Source organism: Salvelinus namaycush, chromosome 13 (assembly GCF_016432855.1).
Source record: "Salvelinus namaycush isolate Seneca chromosome 13, SaNama_1.0, whole genome shotgun sequence".
NCBI classification, from domain to species: Eukaryota; Metazoa; Chordata; class Actinopteri; order Salmoniformes; family Salmonidae; genus Salvelinus; species Salvelinus namaycush.
In genome coordinates, this window is record NC_052319.1 from 41,895,943 (window position 1) to 41,920,909 (window position 24,967).

At 44.1% G+C, this 24,967-nt stretch overlaps 1 pseudogene; it reads left to right on the forward strand.

The window, feature by feature from the left end:
• Positions 1-307: 307 nt before the first annotated feature.
• The window catches only part of LOC120058142, an 86,290-nt pseudogene continuing 61,630 nt past the window's right edge, over positions 308-24,967 (forward strand).

The window sequence follows — 24,967 nt, forward strand, 5'->3', positions numbered from 1 at the left end:
ATATCAAATTACATAGCAAATTCCATGACAATGCATGACAAGGTAAACAACCAAGACAAAATATCAAAGATTAGGCATTCACATAAATTCATATGGACCATTTCTTGTCTCATACATTTGTCAATTCACTTTTGGCAAAGGTTGTTTGCTTTAAACAACTCCTCATATAAATTCAGTAACATTTCAAAGACAAATTTTTCCATTCTTACAGCAGAGTTCTGTTAGCTTTGACAGAAGGCCTTACATGAGGTGTTTCACTCAGCTCTGCTCTCTACCCTGGAAACAGTGTCGACTCTGGCGCAGAGTCATGGTCCCTTTCATCTCACACGTGGAAGAACAGGCCCTGCCGGACGGCCCCGCTCCACCCATCGGCCCTGCTCTCATCGACAGGAAGACCCTGAGACGGCTGGGAGGGAAAAAAGCATCGCTGGAGACGCCACAGCCTCACCCCGATGTGACCACACAGTTGGAAGAGAAGAGAGGGCCGGAGAGTATTAGACAATGAACAAAAAGAAGCCAACTAACCGCAGTCTGGCTCCCAGAGTAACACCACCAGCACCAGCCCTCTGTGTAACACCATCTCCCCATAAAAGAGAGAGAGCCACTCGGGATGGCCTTTCGCAGATGCAACAGCTTGCCACTGCCTCAGAGAGCTGTTCCCAAGTTGCTCTCTGGACTGTAAGTGGGCTGAACTACACGGCGGACCGCCTGTCCCAGATTGTGCTGGAGCCGGACACACACGCATGCAAACACAGACACATACACACAAAATGATACAGTTGATGTCAGCGGCTTGAACAGGACCGAAGGAAGTCCCAATGTGACGGAATATTTAACAATATGGTGTCTGTGTAATGCTCTGATGTTGAGACCACAGTATAACAGAGACAGAAGGAGGGAAGGAGTGAGGTAGAAAAACACATGAGCATTCCTCTTTTCATCCTCGTCAGTAAAGCAGGCCTGAAGCGTGGCCTGCAATTCTCATCCTTTTAACAGATTGGAATAATGGCTGGGACAAATTGTTCCCAGGCACTCCAGCTCTGCCGAAGGACGACAGAGATCCAACATGGATTCGGGGAAGTAAATAAGATTTTTCTTGCCTTTATCTCCACGGAGAAGCGAGGGGGCTTTGAAATGATTTCTTGTCACAACATCTTTGTTTACGCCCTCCTTTCCGCAGACCTGGCCTTTAGACGCCGTCCCCTTTCCAAGGGGCTGGCTGGCTGGCACAGCCTGAAATAAAGCTGCTTGAAATGCCAGCCCTGTTATATATTTTCCTCTCCTTTTTTCCTTCTTCTTTCCAAAATTTTATCAGTCGTTGGACTCTCCCGAAATGAGGAGTCCCTCATGGTCATGTGTATGAGTTCACACGGAGGTTGGTGGAAATTCACCAGGTCTTAACAAAACATGTGGTGAAAACAACATAACAATTCTCAAGGTCGATCAATTGGATACCAGCCATCATGGGCTTACCTACGGCCGTGGCGGTCATGAAATTTTGTCAGCTGGTTATTGTCATGCGAAAGACTGCTGGTCTCATGGCAATTGACTGTTAATTAGCATAAACACGTTTATCTTCTCCAGGCCTCCACGCGTAAACGCCGCTGATGTACGCCTTTGGAACACCTACATTATTTATTTTAGTCTGAAGAAGCATTATAATATTTGGAACATGTATTTCAGAAGAACAGAATATGAGTTGGCCTACTGTATCTGGCTACGCACAATGCCATAATCTTTAGGCTTGTTCATTTAGCTGACAAGATTTAATCAGAAGTCCTGTGCCATTATTTTATATTATATGATTTTATAGTATGAAGAATATAATTGAACTTAGCTGAATAAAATATAAAGGATTTTTTCCCCATTCCGGAGCGGGAGTGCGTATAAGAAGTTGCTAGGTTGAGCTTAAAATGTATAAATTTCAAACAGGTCCTAAATGCTAGATTTAGAGTTATTTGTCAACTTTAGTTGTGAATGATACAAACCTTAGAATGTCTTGGAAATCAAAACATATACGGGCTGCACGATGAGACTATAGGCTATTGATGATTTAACTTCTTATGGCTGCAGGGGCAGTATTGAGTAGCTTGGATGAAAGGTGCACAGAGGTGCCCAGAGTAAACGGCCTGCTCCTCAGTCATAGTTGCTAATATATGCATGTTATTATAAATATTGGATAGGAAACACTCTGAAGTTTCTAAAACTGTTTGAATTATGTCTGTGAGTATAACAGAACTCATATGGCAGGCAAACACCTGAGAAAAAAATCCAAACAGGAAGTGGGAATTCTGAGGCAGGTCGATTTTCAACCAAGATCCTATTGAATTCACAGCGAGATATGGATGAGTTCCTACGGCTTCCACTAGATGTCAACAGTCTGTAGAACCTTGTCTGATGCCTCTACTGTGAGGGGGGGGCGAACAAGAGAGAAATTAGTCAGGTCTGCCATGACCTGAACGTGAATTTCCTTCATGTGACCCTCATTTACGATAGCCCTACTTCTTCACTACACAAAGGAATAACCTCAACCGATTTCCAAGGACTGGTGACATCCAGTGGAAGCGGTAGGAACTGCAAGCAAGTCCATTAGAAATCTTGTGTCTCTAAAAAATCTCATTGAAAAGACAGTGACATCAAAAGAATACAAATTCTGAATGGTTTGTCCTCTGGGTTTTGTCTGCTACATAAGTTCAGTTATTCTCACAGACATGATTCAAACAGTTTTAGAAACTTCAGTGTTTTCTATCCAAATCTACTAATAATATGCATATCTTATATTCTGGGGATGAGTAGCAAGCAGTTGAATTTTGGCATGCTATTTTTCCCGAAAGTGAAAATGCTGCCCCCTGCCCTCAAGAAGTTTTAACTAATATGTGAACAAAAATAATCAATTTAGAATGGTCCATTATCAAATGGGCAGGAGCCAGAACAGGGGGAAAAAATATGTCAGTATGCACTCCTATAGCGAATGGAGGCTGCTTTCCCGCCGGTTTGCTTTTTAAGCCAGGTAGACTATTTTGTTTTTGCAGGGGAGCATGTGTTTAATATGATCAGCTGAGAAATACATATAAGAAGACTGATTTCACTCCATGCATCAACCAGTTTGAGGAGCACGTTCTCGCTGGGCAACAGGTGATGTTCCGCCCAAACTCTGTATGCAATGGGCTCTCCAACCCTGTTCCTGCAACTACCCAGTGCTTCATTTGGGAAACCAAGTGAAATGTGTTCAGGAACATATTTAATTAAACTCTACGCGCTCGAGAAAGGAATGAAGGAGAGAGAGAGGAGGAAATGGAAACGCACGGTGTTGAGATATTCTGTAGCCAAAGGTAATGTGTCAGCTTAATAGTTAAGAAAATATAAAAAATGCCCTATTACCAGGCTATTCAAAATCAAATACAAATTCCAGAACAATCAATGAACCAACAGCATCGCCTAGGAGTGTAACATAAAGTAACCAGTCCAACCAGAATGCATTGTAATACAGTCCAGACTAAGGTGATTACTATAATTTGTATTGGCTAGATCAATTATGTACCCAAGACATCTGAAATCAGTTTTGTTCATTGTTTTTGTGTAATATGCGGTAGGCTATAATGCCACAATCATTTTAATTCCGTTTTTTGCGGGGGCTCTAACCTCTAATATGCATAAGGGTGTTTTTAATTAATTATCTCCTTAGAAAGAGCTGTCCATTTCGTTATGTTGGTCGTTGTGGGTGTTTCAAAGCCTATGTTTTCCACTCAGTTTCAACCTGTAGTTGAACTTCTCTCTTCAAATTGATCATCACAGTGAGGTGAGGTTTAAAAGCATGATACTGTTTTGATGATAAGTGTTTGATGTGATTTTCGATCCCATTTGCATTGGTTAGAGAGACAATAGAGCGCTGAGTACGAGGCCATTAGTGACCTGATTAATAGTCGTTAGCGAGTTGGGTACTACCAACACATGTCTGGAGTGCATGAAAGGAGATTACTGTGAGTCACCGTCACGTGGAATTTTTGAATTTTATTGCGGTCATGACTGCCGGTGGTAAGCACTTCTAGTGCCTGCGTGCTATTGGGTCTCGTCATGACATCTCCTTGGCAAGGGCCATGCCAGCTTTCTCTACAAAGACAAATTGTGCATGGTGGAATTTCCTGGAGAGTATTCAAAAGTCCAGAACACTCCAATTGTTTGCCTGTGCTCTGTGGGGACATGAATTTGTTTCGTTTTTTTGTTTAACTTTTATTTAGTCAGAGGAGCCCATTGAGACCAGGGTCTCATTTCAATGTTGCCCTGAGGACAACAAATGCAACACATTCACCACTAACATTCCAATAAAAGATAAATAAAAACTACAGGTTACAATTTAAAAAACTAACATTTCAACACCACAGTAAATGTTTAACTTTAATTAAAACAAATGCAAATCTCATTTAAAACACTTTACATTAGACTCCTAATATGCCCTAGCAGCACCAGGGAGTTCTGCAGGTTTAAAAAAGAAATGGGGGCATACTTGAGTCCTTCTCCAGGGAACAAGTGAAATTCAGTGACAGCCCTTCCTTCATGGAACAATTTTTGGGGCTGTTCAGACAACAATTTGCAAAAGTTTCCCGATTAGCAGGAGGGATGGGGGCAACTTCTTGACGTGGTTTCCAACCAGAGGAACCAGGAGTCCTAAGGCAGTGTTTTCCAACCAGGGATACTTGGAGCCCTATGGCAGTGGTTTCCAACCAGGGGTACCAGGAGCCCTAAGGCAGTGGTTTCCAACCAGGGGTACCAGGAGCCCTAAGGCAGTGGTTTCCAACCAGGGGTACCAGGAGCCCTAAGGCAGTGGTTTCCAACCAGGGGTACCAGGAGCCCTAAGGCAGTGGTTTCCAACCAGGGGTACCAGGAGCACTATGGCAGTGGTTTCCAACCAGGGGTACTTGGAGCCCTATGGCAGTGGTTTCCAACCAGGGGTACTTGGAGCCCTATGGCAGTGGTTTCCAACCAGGGATACTAGGAGCCCTATGGCAGTGGTTTGCAAACCAGGGATACTAGGAGCCCTATGGCAGTGGTTTGCAAACCAGGGATACTAGGAGCCCTATGGCAGTGGTTTCCAACCAGGGATACTAGGAGCCCTATGGCAGTGGTTTCCAACCAGGGTTACCAGGAGCCCTATGGCAGTGGTTTCCAACCAGGGATACTAGGAGCCCTAAGGCAGTGGTTTCCAACCAGGGATACTAGGAGCCCTATGGCAGTGGTTTCCAACCAGGGTTACCAGGAGCCCTATGGCAGTGGTTTCCAACCAGGGTTACCAGGAGCCCTATGGCAGTGGTTTCCAACCAGGGATACTAGGAGCCCTAAGGCAGTGGTTTCCAACCAGGGATACTAGGAGCCCTATGGCAGTGGTTTCCAACCAGGGATACTAGGAGCCCTATGGCAGTGGTTTCCAACCAGGGTTACCAGGAGCCCTAAGGCAGTGGTTTCCAACCAGGGTTACCAGGAGCCCTATGGCAGTGGTTTCCAACCAGGGATACTAGGAGCCCTAAGGCAGTGGTTTCCAACCAGGGATACTAGGAGCCCTATGGCAGTGGTTTCCAACCAGGGTTACCAGGAGCCCTATGGCAGTGGTTTCCAACCAGGGTTACCAGGAGCCCTAAGGCAGTGGTTTCCAACCAGGGATACTAGGAGCCCTATGGCAGTGGTTTCCAACCAGGGTTACCAGGAGCCCTAAGGCAGTGGTTTCCAACCAGGGATACTAGGAGCCCTATGGCAGTGGTTTCCAACCAGGGATACTAGGAGCCCTATGGCAGTGGTTTCCAACCAGGGATACTAGGAGCCCTATGGCAGTGGTTTCCAACCAGGGTTACCAGGAGCCCTATGGCAGTGGTTTCCAACCAGGGATACTAGGAGCCCTATGGCAGTGGTTTCCAACCAGGGTTACCAGGGGCCCTATGGCAGTGGTTTCCAACCAGGGATACTAGGAGCCCTAAGGCAGTGGTTTCCAACCAGGGATACTAGGAGCCCTATGGCAGTGGTTTCCAACCAGGGATACTAGGAGCCCTATGGCAGTGGTTTCCAACCAGGGTTACCAGGAGCCCTATGGCAGTGGTTTCCAACCAGGGTTACCAGGAGCCCTATGGCAGTGGTTTCCAACCAGGGATACTAGGAGCCCTAAGGCAGTGGTTTCCAACCAGGGATACTAGGAGCCCTATGGCAGTGGTTTCCAACCAGGGTTACCAGGAGCCCTAAGGCAGTGGTTTCCAACCAGGGTTACCAGGAGCCCTAAGGCAGTGGTTTCCAACCAGGGATACTAGGAGCCCTATGGCAGTGGTTTCCAACCAGGGTTACCAGGAGCCCTAAGGCAGTGGTTTCCAACCAGGGATACTAGGAGCCCTATGGCAGTGGTTTCCAACCAGGGATACTAGGAGCCCTATGGCAGTGGTTTCCAACCAGGGTTACCAGGAGCCCTAAGGCAGTGGTTTCCAACCAGGGGTACCAGGAGCCCTATGGCAGTGGTTTCCAACCAGGGATACTAGGAGCCCTGGGGGTACTTGACCTGTCCACAGGGGGTACTTGAGAAGACTCATGAGCCCATTGGCCTACTGGTAAAATGCACGAGGGGGGTACCTCAGGGGTACTCTGGGCAGAGCAAAATTAAGTTGGTGGTACAGTAACCCGAAAAAGGTTGGGAACCACTGCCTTAAGGTGTTCATGATCTGGTATGTAATGTTTTAACCAGGGGTTGGAACCGGTTCAGGGAACAGTACCGAAAACCGAAAAATAAATAACATTTTTGAGGAACGGAAACAGAACCAAAGTTATTTTCAAATATTGAGAGCTGGTTAATCATGTATTATTATTCTTCAAATCTGTGGCGGTCTGAAGATTGGAATTTTTTTTTTTTTTTTTTTTTCTGAAGATTGGAATTGATGAGAGTTGGAATAAATTTATACTCAAATATACAGTATAAATGTTTGAGGTCATCCAATCAAGGGTGAGGGTGGGGATGGGATTATTGTCTGCTTTGTGTTTCGCTATTTTTTTTGTTGGTTTCATACTGTGAGCGGTGTGTCTGCTGGTCCGGGTAGGTATGGGTGTGCCCGGGCATCGGGCTTAGTTCTTCCTGCCCTCGGAAAGTTCCTAATGTCTAGTATATATTTTGGGACTCCCGAGTGGCAGAGCGGTCTAAGGCACTGCATCTCAGTGCAAGAGGCGTCACTGCAGTCCCTGGTTTGAATCCAGGCTGCTTCACATCCAGCTGTGATTGGGAGTCCCATAGGGCGGAGCACAATTGGTCCAGCATCGTCTGGGTTTGGCCGGGGCAGGCCGTCATTGTAAATAATAATTTGTTCTTAACTGACTTGCCTAGTAAAATAAAGGTTAAATGTAAAAATGTACTTATAATTCTGTAGTTTGGGGAAGTTATAATGCTAGTCATAGCCTAAACACATTCCAACTCGCGTCATGTCATAATGTTCAGCGCTTCGAGCCAAGCCCCCTCCATGTCCACCCGTCTTTCACTCTCTCCCCAACAGTGAAATTCCAGTCTCATCTCGCGCCTGTACAACTAGTTTACACGTTCCATAGCAAGCTTCCCTATCCATGCTCATGGGTCAAGTAAATGAATGAGCTATTTTGTAAAAAAAAATATGTTGATTACACAGGATTTTAAAAAATTATGAAAAGGGACGGTAAGAACTTTATTTTCTAGTCGGAAACACTGGAACGGAATGAAAAAAAAATACGGGTTCTGTTTGTAACAGAAGAATTGGAACATCATTTTGGTTCCAACCCGTTGTTGTTAACGTTATGTTAAACCCATGTGTTGATGGTTGGGTGTTGTGGGAGTCTCGGAGTATCTAACTCACACTGCACCTGCCTGCCAACTTCACAATCCCTCCCTTGGCTGTAGTCCTTATTTCTCCATTACATTCCTAAACAATCAATGGCTATACTGTAAATCATACATAAAAATGACCTTTGAACAGCAGGAAATATCCCACATTATTAACCATCATGGGGTAAAAGTTCAAATGGACCTTAGATTACTGTCTAAGTAATCAGATGATCAACTTGTCCCATAGTCTCAAAGTGTGGTACTTGACAAAAAGGAGAAAAGAGAAACTCACAGCCCAGAGAATAAAAGACAAAAGCCCAGGTGAATTCCAGCCCATAACGTGATGAAATATGAATGTGTTTCTGGTTAATCTGATGGTTTGAGCCAAGCTTAAAAGCATCCATTTGGTTCAAATAAAGGAAATTCTGTGTCCAAGATGATACTTAATGTTGTTTGGCAGATGAGGGGAAAGAAATGGGATTGTCTTGCAATAGAGTGTCTGAATCACAGATCCAGGCAAAAACAATCTTGAGCGACGTTTCCAGCACGGCTGTACGATGACCGAAGAACCCATGACGCAGCTCACAAGGCTCACACTCTCACGCAGGATACATTTGATGCATCCCGCTGGTCTTCAAAGTGAGTTAGACCACATCACAGGCCTTGGAGGATGACTCAGGGAGTTGAGCAAATGGTCCATGAATCAAGTATTCCAAATAGACCATCCAGTCTGGGTCCACTTCGGGTTCCAGAAATGAGAGCAGTACTTTTCTGTTTATGAGTAAAGAGGCCTCAGGTCGCTCGAACGAGTCTTTTGTCTTATACTGTCTAGCGTATGTCATTCTGACCAATATGCATGAGGTCATACACAGGTAACTTTCACATGTCCTCCCTGTATTACAGAGTGCGCCTGGAACTCATAACCTTTTGCACAACGTCACACGCCACTCAAAGCCAACCGTCTATAGTCTTTCACCTCAGTTGGCTTTCAGATCTCAGGGAAGGTGACGTCACAGATGTACTCCAGCCAACATGATGCGGGTGAGTTTCACATCCACACACACCTGAATGGAATATGGTTCATCTGACTGGTTCATTGAGCCAGAAGAGCAGGGTGACATGTTGTAAAGCTAGGGTATAATGGGTGTCATGGTGGTGTGAGCTATTCATCCCTCCTCATAGCTGCAGTGGGTGGTCCTTATCTCCCTGATATTTGACCTTCTCTTGTGACCTTGATCCCAATGTGGAGTTTTATTGCCTTTTCCCCTCTTTCTCCTCCTTCTCAATGTTTCTCCCTCTCCACCGTCCCTTCTCCCTCCTTTTCGGTTTCTCCCAGTCCACTGTCTCTGATCCCCCTCCTCTCTGTTTCTCCCTCTACTGTCTCTTCAACCTCCTCTCTGTACATTATTTATCCCTCTTCTACGTATAATTTTGGCCAGGCATTGACCAGGACACTACCACCCCTACCTCCATCTTTTTCTCTTTCGTTCCTCTCTCCCTCCTTTTTGCCTTTTGGCAGCCTCAAACCACAGCAACCCCATCATCTTGGTCTCTCTTGAGCATCGTGACCTGCTGTTGGAAACGGATATCCAAACAAAGCACAAGCTATCATCTTTACATCAGGCTAATGGGAGCATCAGAGGGGTGTTTCCAATAACAGCACCACGACACCGGGCAGCCACATGGTTCAGCCCTGGGTCGGATAGACCGCAGACAGAGAGAGAAACAGAGAGAAACAGAGAGATAAACTGCCTGAATAGAGGAAGCAAAGGGAGACACTGAGATCCACAGAGAGCTGGAGGCAGACAACACTGTCTGCTCCTCCCTAACCTAGCCTGTACAAACCCCCTGATTAACTTGAGGGAATGATAGTTCACAGACTGTGCTAATGACTGGAGCTTATGGAGAGCTGCCACAGAAGTTTGATAATGTTGAGTGAGAGAAACAAACTTCCTAAAACGACTGTGTGTTCAGGAAAACAGCCTACTCCACGACGCCAAGGGATGAGGGCTTCAATCATACCAACTAAAATGCATTATTGACTCCAGGTAACTGCTTGCTTTGGTTAAGTGCACGTATGGTTGACAGACTTTGGATTTTTTATTTCACCTTTATTTAACCAGGTAGGCCAGTTGAGAACAAGTTCTCATTTACAACTGCGACCTGGCCAAGATAAATCAAAGCAGTGCGACAAAAACAACAGAGTTACACATAAACAAAAGTACAGTCAATAACACAATATAAAAATAATCTATGTACAGTGTGTGCAAATGTAGAAGATTAGGGAGGTAAGGCAAAAAATAGGCCATAGAGGCGAAAATTACAATTAAGCATTAACACTGGAGTGAAAGACGTGCAAGTAGAGATACTGGAGTGCAAATGAGCAAGAGGATAAATAACAATATGGGGATGATTTAGTTGGGTGTGCTATTTACAGATTGGCTGTGTACAGGTACAGTGATCGGTAAGCTACTCTGATAGCTGATGCTTAAATTTAGAGATGGAGATAAGTCTCCAGTTTCAGTGATTTTTGCAATTCGTTCCAGTCATCAGCAGCAGAGAACTGGAAAGAAAGGCGGCCAAAGGAAGTGTTGGTTTTGGGGATGACCAGTGAAATATACCTGCTGGAGCACGTGCTACGGTTGGGTGGTGCTATGGTGACCAGTGAGCTGAGATAAGGTGGGGCTTTACCTAGCATAAACTTATAGATGACCTGGAGCCAGTGAGTTTGGCGACGAATATGTAGCGAGGGCCAGCCAACCAGAGCCAGCCAATGAGAGCATACAGGTCGCAATGGTGGATAGTATATGGGGCTTTGGTGACAAAACGGATGGCACTGATAGTCTACATCCAGTTTGTTGAGTAGAGTTTGAGACTATTTTGTAAATGACATCGCCGAAGTCAAGGATCGGTAGGATGGTCAGTTTTACGAGGGTATGTTTGGCAGAATGAGTGAAGGATGCTTTATTGCTAAATAGGAAGCCAATTCTAGATATAATTCTGGATTGCAGATGCTTAATGTGAGTCTGGAAGGAGAGTTTACAGTTTAACCACACCTAGGTATTTGTAGTTGTCCACATATTCTAAGTCAGAACCGTCCAGAGTAGTGATGCTGGACGGGCGGGCAGGTGTGGGCAGCGATCAGTTGAAGAGCATGCACTTAGTTTTACTAGCATTTAAAAGCATTTGGAAAACCTCGGAAGGAGTGATGTATGGCATTGAAGCTCGTTTGGAGGTCTGTTAGCACAGTGTCCAAAGAAGGGTCAGATGTATAGGGAATGGTGTCATATCCATAGAGGTGGATCAGAGAATCACCAGCAGCAAGAGCGATACCATTGAAATATACAGAGAAAAGAGTCAGCCTCAAGAATTGAACCCTGTGGCACCCCCATAGAGACTGTCAGAGGTCCGGACAACAGGCCCTCCGATTTGACACACTGAACTCTATCGGAAAAGTAGTTGGTGAACCAGGCGAGGCAGTCATTTGAGAAGCCAAGGCTATTGAGCCTGCCGATAAGAATCTGGTGATTGACAGAGTCGAAAGCCTTGGTCAGGTCGATGATGCTTATTGAAATTGAAATAATTATATATTAAACACGCTTCTCAGAAATCCCTGCTGTACATTTGTTTATTCCATGTGTAACTCGGTGTTGGTGTTTGTGTCGCACCGCTTTGCTTTATCTTGGCCAGGTCGCAGTTGTAAATGAGAATTTGTTCTCAACTGGCCTACCTGGTTAAATAAAGGTGTTGTATGGTAGGATGTGAATACAGTGGATGTAAACCTAGGCATTGAGTGATGATGAGAGGTTTTGTCTCCAGAGGCACCATTTAAGCCAGGTGAGGTCACCGCATGTGTGGGGGCGTGGAACAAACGGGCTAGCTAAGGCATATTGAGCAGGGCTGGAGGCTCTACAGTGAAATAAGACAATCACTAACCAAAACAGCAATAGACAAGGCATATTGATATAGGGAGACGCATGTGTAGCCGAGTGATCATAGGGTCCAGTAAGTAAGCTGGAGACACGGCGTTTCAGACAGCTAGCAGGCTGGGGATAGCAGATGTGCCTTCGGGGGACGTCGCAACGGAAGCCTGTTGAAACCCCCTCGGACGGTTATGTCGGCAGACCAGTTGTGATGGATCGGCAGGGCTCCGTGTCCGCAGTAAAAGGGTCCAGGCCAATTGGCAAAATGGGTATTGTAGCCCAAGAATTGGCTGATGGACCTCTTCAGCTAGCCGGGAGATGGGCCTAGCTCGAGGCTAACTCCAGGCTAACTGGTGCTTGCTTTGGGACAGAGACGTTAGTCTGGAGTAGCCAATCGGATAGCAGCTAGCTAGCTGCGATGATCCGGTGTAAAGGTTCAGAACTTGCTGTAGGAATCCGGAGAGGAGGTAGAGAAAAAGCAGTCTGATGTGCTCTGGGTTGATATCGCGCTGTGCAGACTGGCAGGAATTGACCGTGCTGAGGCTGGCTGATGTCTGAGTTAATGGTGATGACCGCTAGCAGTGGCTAGGTGACTAGCTAGTTAGCTTCTAATGGGGGTTCCGGTTCTAAAGTGCAACAAATTGCAGATCTGTACCACATTGGGTGAGGCGGGATGCAGGAGAGTATGTTCTGTCCGTAGATGGAAATTGAAATTTTAAAAATATAAAATATAAAGATATATACATGGAACAAGACAAACCGACATCCTACTGCTACGCCATCTTGGAGGGAAAAAAAAGGTTGTATGTTCCACATGCCAAACACCACAGAACTTGGCAACAACAAAAAAAATACTGCTAACATTGCCTATAAATACCAGTGGTGGAAAAAATACGCAACTGTCATACTTGAGTAAAAGTAAAGATACCTTAATAAGAAATGACTCAAGTAAAAGTTAATGTCACCCAGTAAAATTCTACTTGAGTAAAAGTATTTGGTTTAAAATGTACTTAAGTATCAAAAGTATAAATAATTTCAAATTCCTTATTACCTTGTTGGTTAAGGGCTTGTAAGTAGAATTCCACTGTAAGGTTTACACCTTTGTATTTGGCGCATGTGACAAATTTGATATTAAGCAAACCAGATCGCACCATTTTCTTTTTTACGGAGAGCCAGGGGTATGTGCCAACATTCAGACATCCTTTACCAACGAAGCACGTGTGTTTAGTGAGTCTGCCAGATCAGAGGCAGTACGGATGACCAGGGATGTTCAGTTGATAAGTGAATTAGACTATTTTCCTGTCCTGCTAAGCACTCAAAATGTAACGAGTTCTTTTGGGTGTCAGGGAAAATGTATGGAGAAAAAGTACAATATTTTCCTAAGGAATGTAGTGAAGTTAAAGCAGTCAAAAATAAAGTAAAGTACAGATACCCCCAAAATAACTACTTATTTAGTACTTAGTATTAGTATTTTTACTTAAGTACTTTACACCACTGATAAATACCCACTTCAATATACATTCATTCATAACATCTTATGAGTGATTTAATAACATGATAATGCAAGACATGGATGCTACAATACAAGGGGAAGTTGACAGCATGAAGTTACAGCATTACATGTTCCTATGATTGTTCGTCTCCAGTACAAAGACACTTGTGTGTGACATTTCCTGTTTGAGAAAGAGAAACAAAACAGCATGATTCCATCCAGTATAACCTACCATCTGGAGATGTGTGCTAGTCCTGGGAGAAACGTCGCCATTACGTCAATGATAGTGTTTCTCTACTTACCCTCTCTCCCTCCTCCCTCACCACAAAATGTGTGGGCTGGATTGGCACTTCTTTGGTTTTCCTCCATGCCTGTGAAGGGCGGTGACAGTTTGGGTTTCTTGAGTGCTTGCCCCTATGATCTCTCTTTACTGATGCAGGTCGTATTCACCGGAAGTATATAGCCTTTGAGGACTCACCTTTTCACATGGTGAACAAGAAAGACAGAGGGAAGGGGGAGAGGGAGAGAGGGAAAGAAAGAAGGATCAATTCACTCAGCTGGAGGTAAGGCAAGTGGAGCTGGATCAGGAGGTGAACACTCTAGTCAGCACAAATAAATAGTCCAGCTTAACAACACCCAGAGAGCATGAGGTGGAGAGAGATACAGTGGATTGCGAAAGTATTCACCCCCCTTGGCATTTTTCCTATTTTGTTGCCTTACATGGAATTCAAATATATTTTTGGGGGGTTTGCATCATTTGATTTACACAACATGCCTACCTCTTTAAAGATGCTAAATATTTTTTGGGGTGAAACAAACAAGAAATAAGAAAAAATAACTGAAAACTTGAGCGTGCATAACTATTCACCCCCTCAAAGTCAATACTTTGTAGAGCCACATTTTGCAGCAATTAACACTGCAAGTCTCTTGGGGTATGTCTCTAAGCTTGGCACATCTAGCCACTGGGATTTTGGCCCATTCTTTAAGGCAAAACTGCTCCAGCTCCTTCAAGTTGGATGGGTTCCGCTGGTGTACAGGAATATTTAAGTCATACCACAGATTCTCAATTGGATTGATGTCTGGGCTTTGACTAGGCCATTCCAAGACATTTAAATGTTTCCCGTTAAACCACTCGAGTTTTGCTTTAGCAGTATACTTAGGGTCATTGTCCCGCTGGAAGGTGAACCTTCGTCCCACTCAAATCTCTGGAAGACTGAAACAGGTTTCCCTCAAGAATTTCCCTATATTTAGCGCCACCCATCACTCCTTCAATTTTGATCAGTTTCCTAGTACCTGCCGATGAAACAAATCCCCACAGCATGATGCTGCCACCACCATGCTTCACTGTGGGGATGGTGTTTGGGGTGATGAGAGGAGTTGGGTTTGCGCCAGACATAGCGTTTTCCTTGATGGCCAAAAATATAGATTCTAGTCTCATCTGACCAGAGTACCTTCTTCCATATATTTGGAGAGTCTCCCTCATGCTTTTTGGCGAACACCAAACATGTTTGCTTAATTTTTTCTGGCCACTTTTCCATTAAGCCCAGCTCAGTGGAGTGTACGGCTTAAAGTGGTCCTATGGACAGATACTCAAATCTCTGCTGTGGAGCTTTGCAGTTCCTTCAGGGTTATCCTTGGTCTCTTTGTTGTCTCTCTGATTATTGTCCTCCTTGCCTGGTCTGTGAGTTTTGGTGGGCAGCCCTCTCTTGGCAGGTTTGTTGTGGTGGCATATTCTTTCCATTTTTTAATATGGATTTAATGGTGTTCAAAGTTTCAAATATTTTTATATCCCAACCCTGATCTGTTCTTGTCCACAACTTTGTTCCTGACCTGTTTGGAGAGCTCCTTGGTCTTCATGGTGCCGCTTGCTTGGTGGTGCAGCTTGCTTAGTGGTGTTGCAGACTCTGTGGTCTTCAGAACAGGTGTATATATACTGAGATCTTGTGACAGATCATGTGACACTTATATTACACACAGGTGGACTTTATTTGACTAATTGTGTGACTTCTGAAGGTAATTGATTGCACCAGATCTTATTTAGGGGCTTCATAAGAAAGTGTGTGAATACATATGCACCCACCACTTTAAAAAATTATAATAAGATTTTTTTTCATTTCACTTCACCAATTTGGACTATTTTGTGTATGTCCATTACATGAAATCCAAATAAAAATACATTTATATTACAGTTTGTAATGCAACAAAATAGAAAAAATGCCAATTGGAATGAGTACTTTTGCAAGGCACTGTGTCTGCACTCTGGACTGTGGTGAGACAACATCAACAGGAGAAAGAGCAGGAGCAGGAGAAGAGCAGAGCACTACAGGAGAGTATCAGAGTGCTGGAGGAGAGGGTGAGGGGGATGATGTGTGACCCATTAGAGAGCTGGCCACCCCTGCAGAGAAGCCAGCAGAACAGCCCACCTCAGCCCCGACAAAAGTCTTGACACCATAGCAGAACAGTTCACCCCAGACCCTGGCCAAAGCGTCGACATCACAGCAGGACAGACTGAGCACCCCCTCTGATTACCCCCCTATCAGCTACCCTGATAGCCCTCCTGACACCCCCCCCCACACCCACTGAGGACATACAAAAGCCACAGATTGTACTCCTTATGGACTAAAACGGGAAATATATATAAGAAAATTAACTTTTTTCCAAACACAGTGTGTCTAAACTCTGGTGTCCAAACACCCAACGCGCCTTAGACCTTCTGTACTGAGGACCAACTAGGGTCACCCAGCCACATAATAGTACACACAGGCACAAACGACCTGAGAGCACAGCAGTAAAGTGTGGCCACAGCACTCAAGGGAGTGATTGAAAAAGCTTCTTCTACGTTCCCCAACGCACATGTGGTTATCGCCACCTTGCTACCATGAAAAGACTTCCACCATTATTCTATCAGTTAAATTGACTGAGAACACATTGTCATTTACAGCAACATCCTGGGGAATAGTTACAGGAGGGGGATGAATGAGCCAATTGTAAGGTGGGGGATGATTAGGTGACTGTGATGGTATGAGGAACAGATTGGGAATTTAGCCAGGACGCCAGGGTTAACACCCCTACTCTTACAGTAAGTGCCATGGGATCTTTAGTGACCACAGAGAGTCAGGAAACCTGCTTAACATCCCATCTGAAAGACATCACCCTACACAGGGCAATGTCCTCAATGACTGCCCTGGGGAATTGGGATATTATTTTTAGACCAGAGGAAAGGTTGCCTCCTACTGGCCCTCCAACACCACTTCCAGCAGCATCTGGTCTCCCATCTAGGGATCAACCAGGACAAACACTGCTTAGCTTCAGAAGCAAGCTAGCAGTGGGACACAGGTTGGTATACTGCTGGCTTACAGCAGGTAAATGCAAGTATTTCCCATGACTGTGCCTCAAAACCAAATGTTTACCTGGCCCACATTTCCACCCTGAACTGAACTTGAACAGTCTTTACGACCAGGTCCACCTATACAAGGCAGCAGTGCCCACCTTCTCCTGGACCCAAAAGGACATCGCTCTCAAACGCAGCCCCAACACTTCACACAGGAGCATCAGATCAATAGAGACCCTGCCCAGACCAGCAAGACACGTTGAGGACTTACATCCAGACCAGCAAGACAACCCCCCCCCCCAGACCTACACGTTGAGGACCTACATCCAGACCAGCAAGACACCCCCCCCCCCCCCAGACCTACACGTTGAGGACCTACATCCAGACCAGCAAGACAACCCCCCCCCCCCCAGACCTACACGTTGAGGACCTACATCCAGACCAGCAAGTCAACCCCCCCCCAGACCTACACGTTGAGGACCTACATCCAGACCAGCAAGTCAACCCCCCCCCCCAGACCTACACGTTGAGGACCTACATCCAGACCAGCAAGACAACCCCCCCCCCAGACCTACACGTTGAGGACCTACATCCAGACCAGCAAGACAACCCCCCCCCCCCCCCCCCCAGACCTACACGTTGAGGACCTACAGATAGTATACAGATAGTATCCAGGATATAGATAGTATCCAGTATATAAATAGTATATAGTATATAGATAGTATCCAATATACAGATAGTATCCAGTATTTAGACAGTATCTAGTACATTGATAGTGTCCAGTATACAGAAAGTATCCAATATATAAAAAGTTTCCAGTATATAGATAGTATCCAGTATATACATGTAGATAGTGTCCTGTATATAGGTAGTATATAGTATATTGTTACGCACGCCTCTAAGAAGAGGGAACGCAACTCCCTGCTACAACTCAACTCCCCGTGAAACGAAAGAGGTACGGACTGTAGGTGCGAGTAAGGATGACAAAAGCAGAGACCTTACCGTTACTAGGAATTATTCCTTCACACGGTAATATGGGGAAAAAGGGCTGGACGGAACCAACGCAAAGAAAGTAAATATCAAAGCCCCCTCTCCTACCTTACCTGCCTACCCACTACTTACCTAACTTAGCACCACCTGGTGCGCTAACCAAAATACAGGGGGTGGTCCGCCCAGGACTTACCAAGTGTGCCTAGACAGTGAATATTCTATGGGTATATGTATGCCTCTTGCCCTCTTGCCTAAGCACTCCCTAGGTGCCTTCCCCTTCCCCCCCTGGGAACAAATGAAACAGAATAACAAACAATTTCAATAATCAAAACACTGCGTCCTATTGACACACAAAATAGTATTCAGCATATAGATAGTATCTAGAATATAGATAGTATTTGGTATATAGATAGTATCCAGTATACAGATAGTATCCAGTATATAGATAGTATCCAGTATATAGATTGTGTCCAGTATTTTGATAGTGTCCAGTATATAGAGAGTATCCAGTATATAGATAGTATCTAGTATATAGATAGTGAACTGAATATAGACGGTATCCAGTATTTAGACAGTATCTAGTACATTGATAGTGTCCGGTATATAGATAGTATACAGTATACAGATATTATCCAGTTTACAGATAGTATCCAGTATACAGATAGTATCCAGTATATAGATAGTTTCCAGTATATACATGTAGGTAGTGTCCTGTATATAAATAGTATCTAGTATATAAATAGTATCCTGTATATTAATAGTATCTAGTATATAGATAGTGACCTGAACATAGATTGTATCCAGTATTTAGACAGTATCTAGTACATTGATTGTGTCCAGTATATAGATAGTATCCAGTATATAGATAGTATCTAGAATTTAAATAGTATCCAGTATATTGATAGTGTTCAGTATATAGATTGTATCCAGTATACATATAGTATCCAGTATATAGTGTCCTGTATTTACATAGTATCTAGTATATAAATAGTATCCAGTATATAGATAGTATCTAGTATATATATAGTGACCTGAATATAGATAGTATCCAGTATTCAGGCAGTATCTAGTATATTGATAGTGTCCAGTATATAGATAGTGTCCAGTATTTAGAAAGTATCCAGTATACAGAAAGTATCCAGTATATACCGTAGATAGTATCCAATATACAGATAGTATCCAGTATATACCATAGATAGTATCCAATATACAGATAGTATCCAGTATATAGATTTTATCCAGTATATAGTGTCTTGTATATAGATTGTATCTAGTATATAAATAGTATCCAGTATATAGATAGTATCTAGTATGTAGATAATTTCCAGTATGTAGATAGTGACCTGAATACAGATAGTATCCAGTATTTAACAGTTTCTAGTATATATATATAGTGTCCAGTATGTAGATAGTGTCCAGTATATAGAAACTATCCAGTGTATAGATAGTATCTAGTATATTGATAGTGTCCAGTATATAGATAGTATCTAGAATATAGAAAGTATCCAGTTTATAGATATAATCTAGTATATTGATAGTGTCCAGTATGTAAATAGTGCCCAGTATATAGATAGTATCCAGTATATCTAGTCTGTTTTTCTTTGTGACGAGCATATTTAACATTACCCTGCTGCCTGAGGAATTCTCTAGTAATCGAAACGTGTTGAAGTTGTTCGTCCTGATGTACTGTGCTGACTGCTACCATAGGTATTATTTTATAATTATATTCTGTTAATAATTCACTAAAGTTTATTGCTATGTACTGGCCGCCTACTCTTGTTCTTTCTTTGCATTACCTTGCTTGGAATGTCTTACTAAAATGTAACATGTTCTTTATTTGAATTTTTGTTGCTCCCATGCTATTTAATTGTTATGCTGAAGGAGTGTGCTTGCTCAAGAGGATTGAGTAAGTGGAGAAAGCATCTCAAACAAATATCCACATGGTGCAATGTGTTCTGGGTTGGTGGGAGGACGAGGGGGGATCACAACAGATGTTTCCCAAGTAGAAGACATTTGAACTCATGCCTATGAGGCCTATCTCATTCTCTGCCCCTCTCCCTCTATCTGCCCCATCACCTTTGACAGCTACAACAGCAACCTGTTTTCCACTCCCAACCTCTGAACAAGCCACCAGATGGACCTTCATCTTCATTTCTTTCTTCCTTTTGGATATGATCGTTCCTTTTTCAGTTTCAGACGTACATTTGCAGCGCCCCCCAGGAAATGGATGTAGCATGTGTGAGGGATTGGTGCTGCAGTCACCAGCCGCCAATAATTGGTCCGGAGCGGGGGATCTATCCAATATCAGGCCCAGGAGAGTCCCGCTCTGCGGTCAAGCTCCCCTCCTTCAGCTCCTCCCTCTCACCTGTGTCATCAGTACTTGGGGTGTGTTAAAAATGCTTTAAATGTTGAATGAGCACTCTAAAAACAGTCAATGTTGAATTGAACAGCAAAGTTGCAGAGGGTTGTCAGTATGGCAACTGAAGGTTTATTGGAGTGTACTTTAATTTCACTGATAACTTTACACATTTCTTAGATTTTCATTTCCAGAATGTTTGAAGTCCTCTCATTCAGAATGAACTGTTCAAATGTTTTGCAGCATTACACACTGAATGGCCACAAATAAGTAGTATCCCCAGGCCTGATCTTTGACCTTCACATATCAACCAGAGGACATAAGGTTGTTTAAAATTCTAACAAAGCGTGAAGATAGTCAGTCAACGCAAAAACAAATCCATGAAGGCGGATCTGCTATTTTTAGTTAGTATATATTTTTTGTATTTCCCCCCCCCCCCCCCCCTTGTTTCTGCCCAATTTCGATGTTGTCTCGTCACTGCAACAGGTTCGGGAAAGGCGAAGGTGGAGTAATGCGTCATCCAAAACGTGACCCACCTAACCAGCAGCAGCATATCACCAGCAGCATATCACCTTGCATCCCACTGCTAGCTTGCTTCTCTAGCTTAGCAGGGTTGGTCCTGGATGGGAGACCAGATGCAGCTGGACGTGCCTGATAAAATAATGGTTAAAAAAATGACCGTGCTCCTCAACATCCGGAAGCCAGCCGCACCAATGTGTTGGAGGAAACGCTGGTGACTGGAGTCAGCCTGCAGGAACTTGGCCTGCCAGGAGTTGCTAGGGTGTGATGAGCCAAGTAAACCCCCCCTGGCCAATCCCTCCCCTAACCTGGATGATGCCAATTGTGTGCTGTCCTATGGGACTCCTGGCCACAGCTGGTTGTGGCACAGCCTGGGGATGAACCCGGGTCTGTAGTAATACCTCTAGCACTGTGATGCAGTGCCTTAGACCACTGTGTCATTCAGGAAGCCCAAGGGTGGATCTGCATTTTGACAGTTTATTGTCCAACTGTGGCCTGTGGCTTGAAGCATTCAATTAAGTCTTTAAGTTTCACAAAAACCAACAATGGTTCAATTCATTATCATAATTCATAATTCTCTGAGGTCCAAACGAAGGCATTGGGCAACAGACAAATCCCTACGTTGGTGTAAAGAGTAGCTTTGGAGGTCAAGGCACAATGAGAAAAACAGAAGCCTGGAGCCAATGAGCACAAAACCATATCAGCTGGAAGCCCCGTCGCTCCTTGTGGCTCACTGTCCAAACCCCTAGATCTCAAATGGCATTCTGGATCTTGCCAACATGGGCTGTAGGCTACTCAAAACCCTTCAATTACCCACCAGACCACAGTGGTGGAACACTCTCACTGCATGTTGTTTGGACTTTTTGTCCGACTTTGTCAGACGGCCATGACATGAATGGTCGTCCACTGGGACTCAAATTAAACACTGGTTGTGTTGCACTCTACTCCAGTAAACATGTTGGATTGTGCCAAACTCATAGGAACTGGAACAAACAGTGGGTTGCTACTGTAGTGCACTGTACTGCACATCAGTGCTTATTTTGGCTGCTTACATCAAGGCAATCACAATAGACAAGGGAACTATTTTCAGTCTCCCTTTGTACAGAATGTGAATTCAGTAATTGTGCCTACATTGAATAATGTATGGCGATTTACAGGTGGAATAGTTGCATTGAACGTCTAACTAGGAATATGTTCTGAGGTGCATGTAATTATGGATGTTATTTTTTCACTCTTATGCTGTGAACAGTACTGGATATATAATGCCTCTGTCATATAGCTAATAGAAAAACACTTATAGCTAATTCTAATCTGTACGTCAATGCCTTCTTTGTATTATTTCTGCAGTTGGTGTAATTTAAATCCCATCCTACAGTAGTTAGATTTATCAGGGTTGCACACATAGCAGCAAAGATACTGAAGAACTTGATACCGCATTGAATGGAGTGGGATCAACTGTACCTGTCATGGACAGGGGTTGACCAAGCAACCTCCCACCCCGACCCCAGCCCTCCTCCCAACTCTCCTCCCTGACCCCAGCCCTCCTCCCAACTCTCCTCCCTGACCCCAACCCTCCTCCCAACCCCCTCTCCAACTCTCCTCCCTGACCCCAACCCTCCTCCCAACCCCCTCCCCAACTCTCCTCCCTGACCCCAACCCTCCTCCCAACCCCCTCCCCAACTCTCCTCCCTGACCCCAACCCTCCTCCCAACCCCCTCCCCAACTCTCCTTCCTGACCCCAACCCTCCTCCCAACCCCCTCCCCAACTCTCCACCCCGACCCCAGCCCCCCTCCCAACCCCCTCCCCAACTCTCCTCCCTGACCCCAACCCTCCTCCCAACCCCCTCCCCAACTCTCCTCCCTGACCCCAACCCTCCTCCCAACCCCCTCCCCAACTCTCCTCCCTGACCCCAACCCTCCTCCCAACCCCCTCCCCAACTCTCCTCCCTGACCCCAACCCTCCTCCCAACCCCCTCCCCAACTCTCCTCCCTGACCCCAACCCTCCTCCCCGAACTGCACCTATCTGGGCTCTATACAGCTTCAACAAACATTAAAGAAAGTACACCGCACAGCTTTGTTTACTGAGGCTTGCACTGCTCAAAATAAGTAATTTTAAACCTGTCAAGTCGAAGCATACCAAGGCAATATTCGTTCTGGTGCATAGCCCAACCGCCCAACCCATTACTTTCCTGTAAAATTGATTGGGACCAACCAAATGAACAAATTGATTTTGATGCCACAGCTCCCAACTCGTTGAATTCTTTAGGGCTTGGTCATTTTTCTCCCTCTGAACCCAATCACAGGGAATTAAACATGAAACCCACAGTACGTTTTATTGGGACTAGGTTCAGCTCCAAATCCTTGGTCAACTCCTGGAGATGATCACCTTAAGTCTAATAGCAGAAGTCCCAGACTAACTAAAAGGCCATTTAAGTAACATACCACCACATATCCCATTGCAAGTACCCATTTCCAGGGCTAGTAAATGTCAGGTTAATCCATTTCCTGTTTCTGCTCTTTTACAGGAGGTTATTAAAATAGGATTAGGTCTTTCTCCATTGGTTATGTCCTGCTGAAAGGATCTACTGCGTCTCTTCCAAAAAGACAGAGAGAAAGAAGTGACAGAGAAAGGAAAAGGTACACTACCTGTCCCGGACCTGCTGTTTTCAACTCTCTATAGACCGCAGGAGCGGTAGAGATACTCTTAATGATCGACTATGAAAAGCCAACTGACATTTACTCCTGAGGTGCTGACTTGCTGCACCCTCGACAACTACTGTGATTATTATTATTTGACCATGCTGGTCATTTATGAACATTTGAACATCTTGGCCATGTTCTGTTATAATCTCCACCCGGCACAGCCAGAAGAGGACTGGCCACCCCTCATAGCCTGGTTCCTCTCTAGATTTCTTCCTAGGTTTTGGCCTTTCTAGGGAGTTTTTCCTAGCCACCGTGCTTCTACACCTGCATTGCTTGCTGTTTGGGGTTTTAGGCTGGGTTTCTGTACAGCACTTTGAGATATCAGAGATACGTACGTTTGTTTATGTGTAACTCTGTGTTGTTTTTTTTATGTCGCACTGCTTTGCTTTATCTTGTCCAGGTCGCAGTTGTAAATGAGAACTCGTTCTCAACTGGCCTACCTGGTTAAGTAAAGGTGAAATAAAAATAAAAATTAATAAAAAAGTGTGCATGTTTGAACATGTGTCCATTAGGCCTATCGATTAAATTTTTTTATGAGCATGAATTAGATTGAGCAATAAAAGCCCCACTTTTATTCCATAGGGTGGGATCCTCCCTGTGCAGATGTTGCAAGAGATAATTTGTGTGTGATCGATAAGCAACTTCTTGAATTCAGCCATTATTGGGTTCAAGTACACATTTAGATTTGTAAACAGCCGTCCACAACAATCACAATCCATAAGGCGCAAATAGCTAAATGAGAGAGCAGCTGTGTGATTCACATGTTTGCGCTATGTATTTAACAATAATAAGTGATATCCGTATCGCTGTAGACTACACCACTGCTGTCATCCTGACCTCCAAGCGTTTATTCAAGTTGTATAATCCTTGAATGCAGACACCAGATGTACCATTGGAAGACAGCTTGGACTGCAGCCTACAAAAGCCTATTCCTGCTCTTTTCCCGCGTTCCATCAAACCCATTTGGTGTGTCATCATAGTGGTCTCTGACTTTTGGTCAGACTCGCTCAGGTGGAACAAATTTAAATGTGCGCTTTTTTCAATTATGATTTGAAAAGATTTTTTTGGCGCAAACCTCGTTTCTGAATTTAAAAGTAATCCTCAAAGTAATCATCTAGTTTTTCAAAAGCATATGTAATCAGATTACAATATTTTTGCTGGTAACGTAATGGATTACAGTTACCATTTTTCTTTCTTACATGTAATGGATTACAGTTACAATTTTCTTTTTTCATTCTTACATAATCCGTTACTCCACAATCCTGGGTGAGTAAGTATGCCTCCAGGATAATATGGTAAAGTTGACTTCATGTATACTGTAGGCCCTCCATCAAATATATAAGACCAAGGACATCCAAAATCCGTCAGAATAACAGTTTTTAACGAGACCAGCAAAATAAATAATTAATCTCAGTAATTGACAGTATTCAGCTATTATTGAACGATTAAGCAATTGCAGTGAAATTAGATTACATCTAGTCATTATCAGTGTCATATAATTCATTCCGGTAAGTTTAGAATATTGGCTTGATAGCGGCATTGACATTGCTGGTTAGTTAACAAGCAAAACTTGACGTTACATATCATTTACTTTTGGGAAAATAATTCCAGCCACTTGGCAGCTAGCTATCATTAGTTCAAATAAAGCAAAGTTATCTATTAATGTAAAAGCGCAATTGTAAACTGTAAAGTATAAACCCACCATAGCTTAATTTATGAATGAGGTCCCAGGCGGAGAGTTCTAGGTTGAATGTGGATGCTCGTCGGACTGTCCTTGCACTTGAAACTCACACCCAATGTGAGGTGTAGCTCCGCCCACTGGACCAAATGGCATGATAG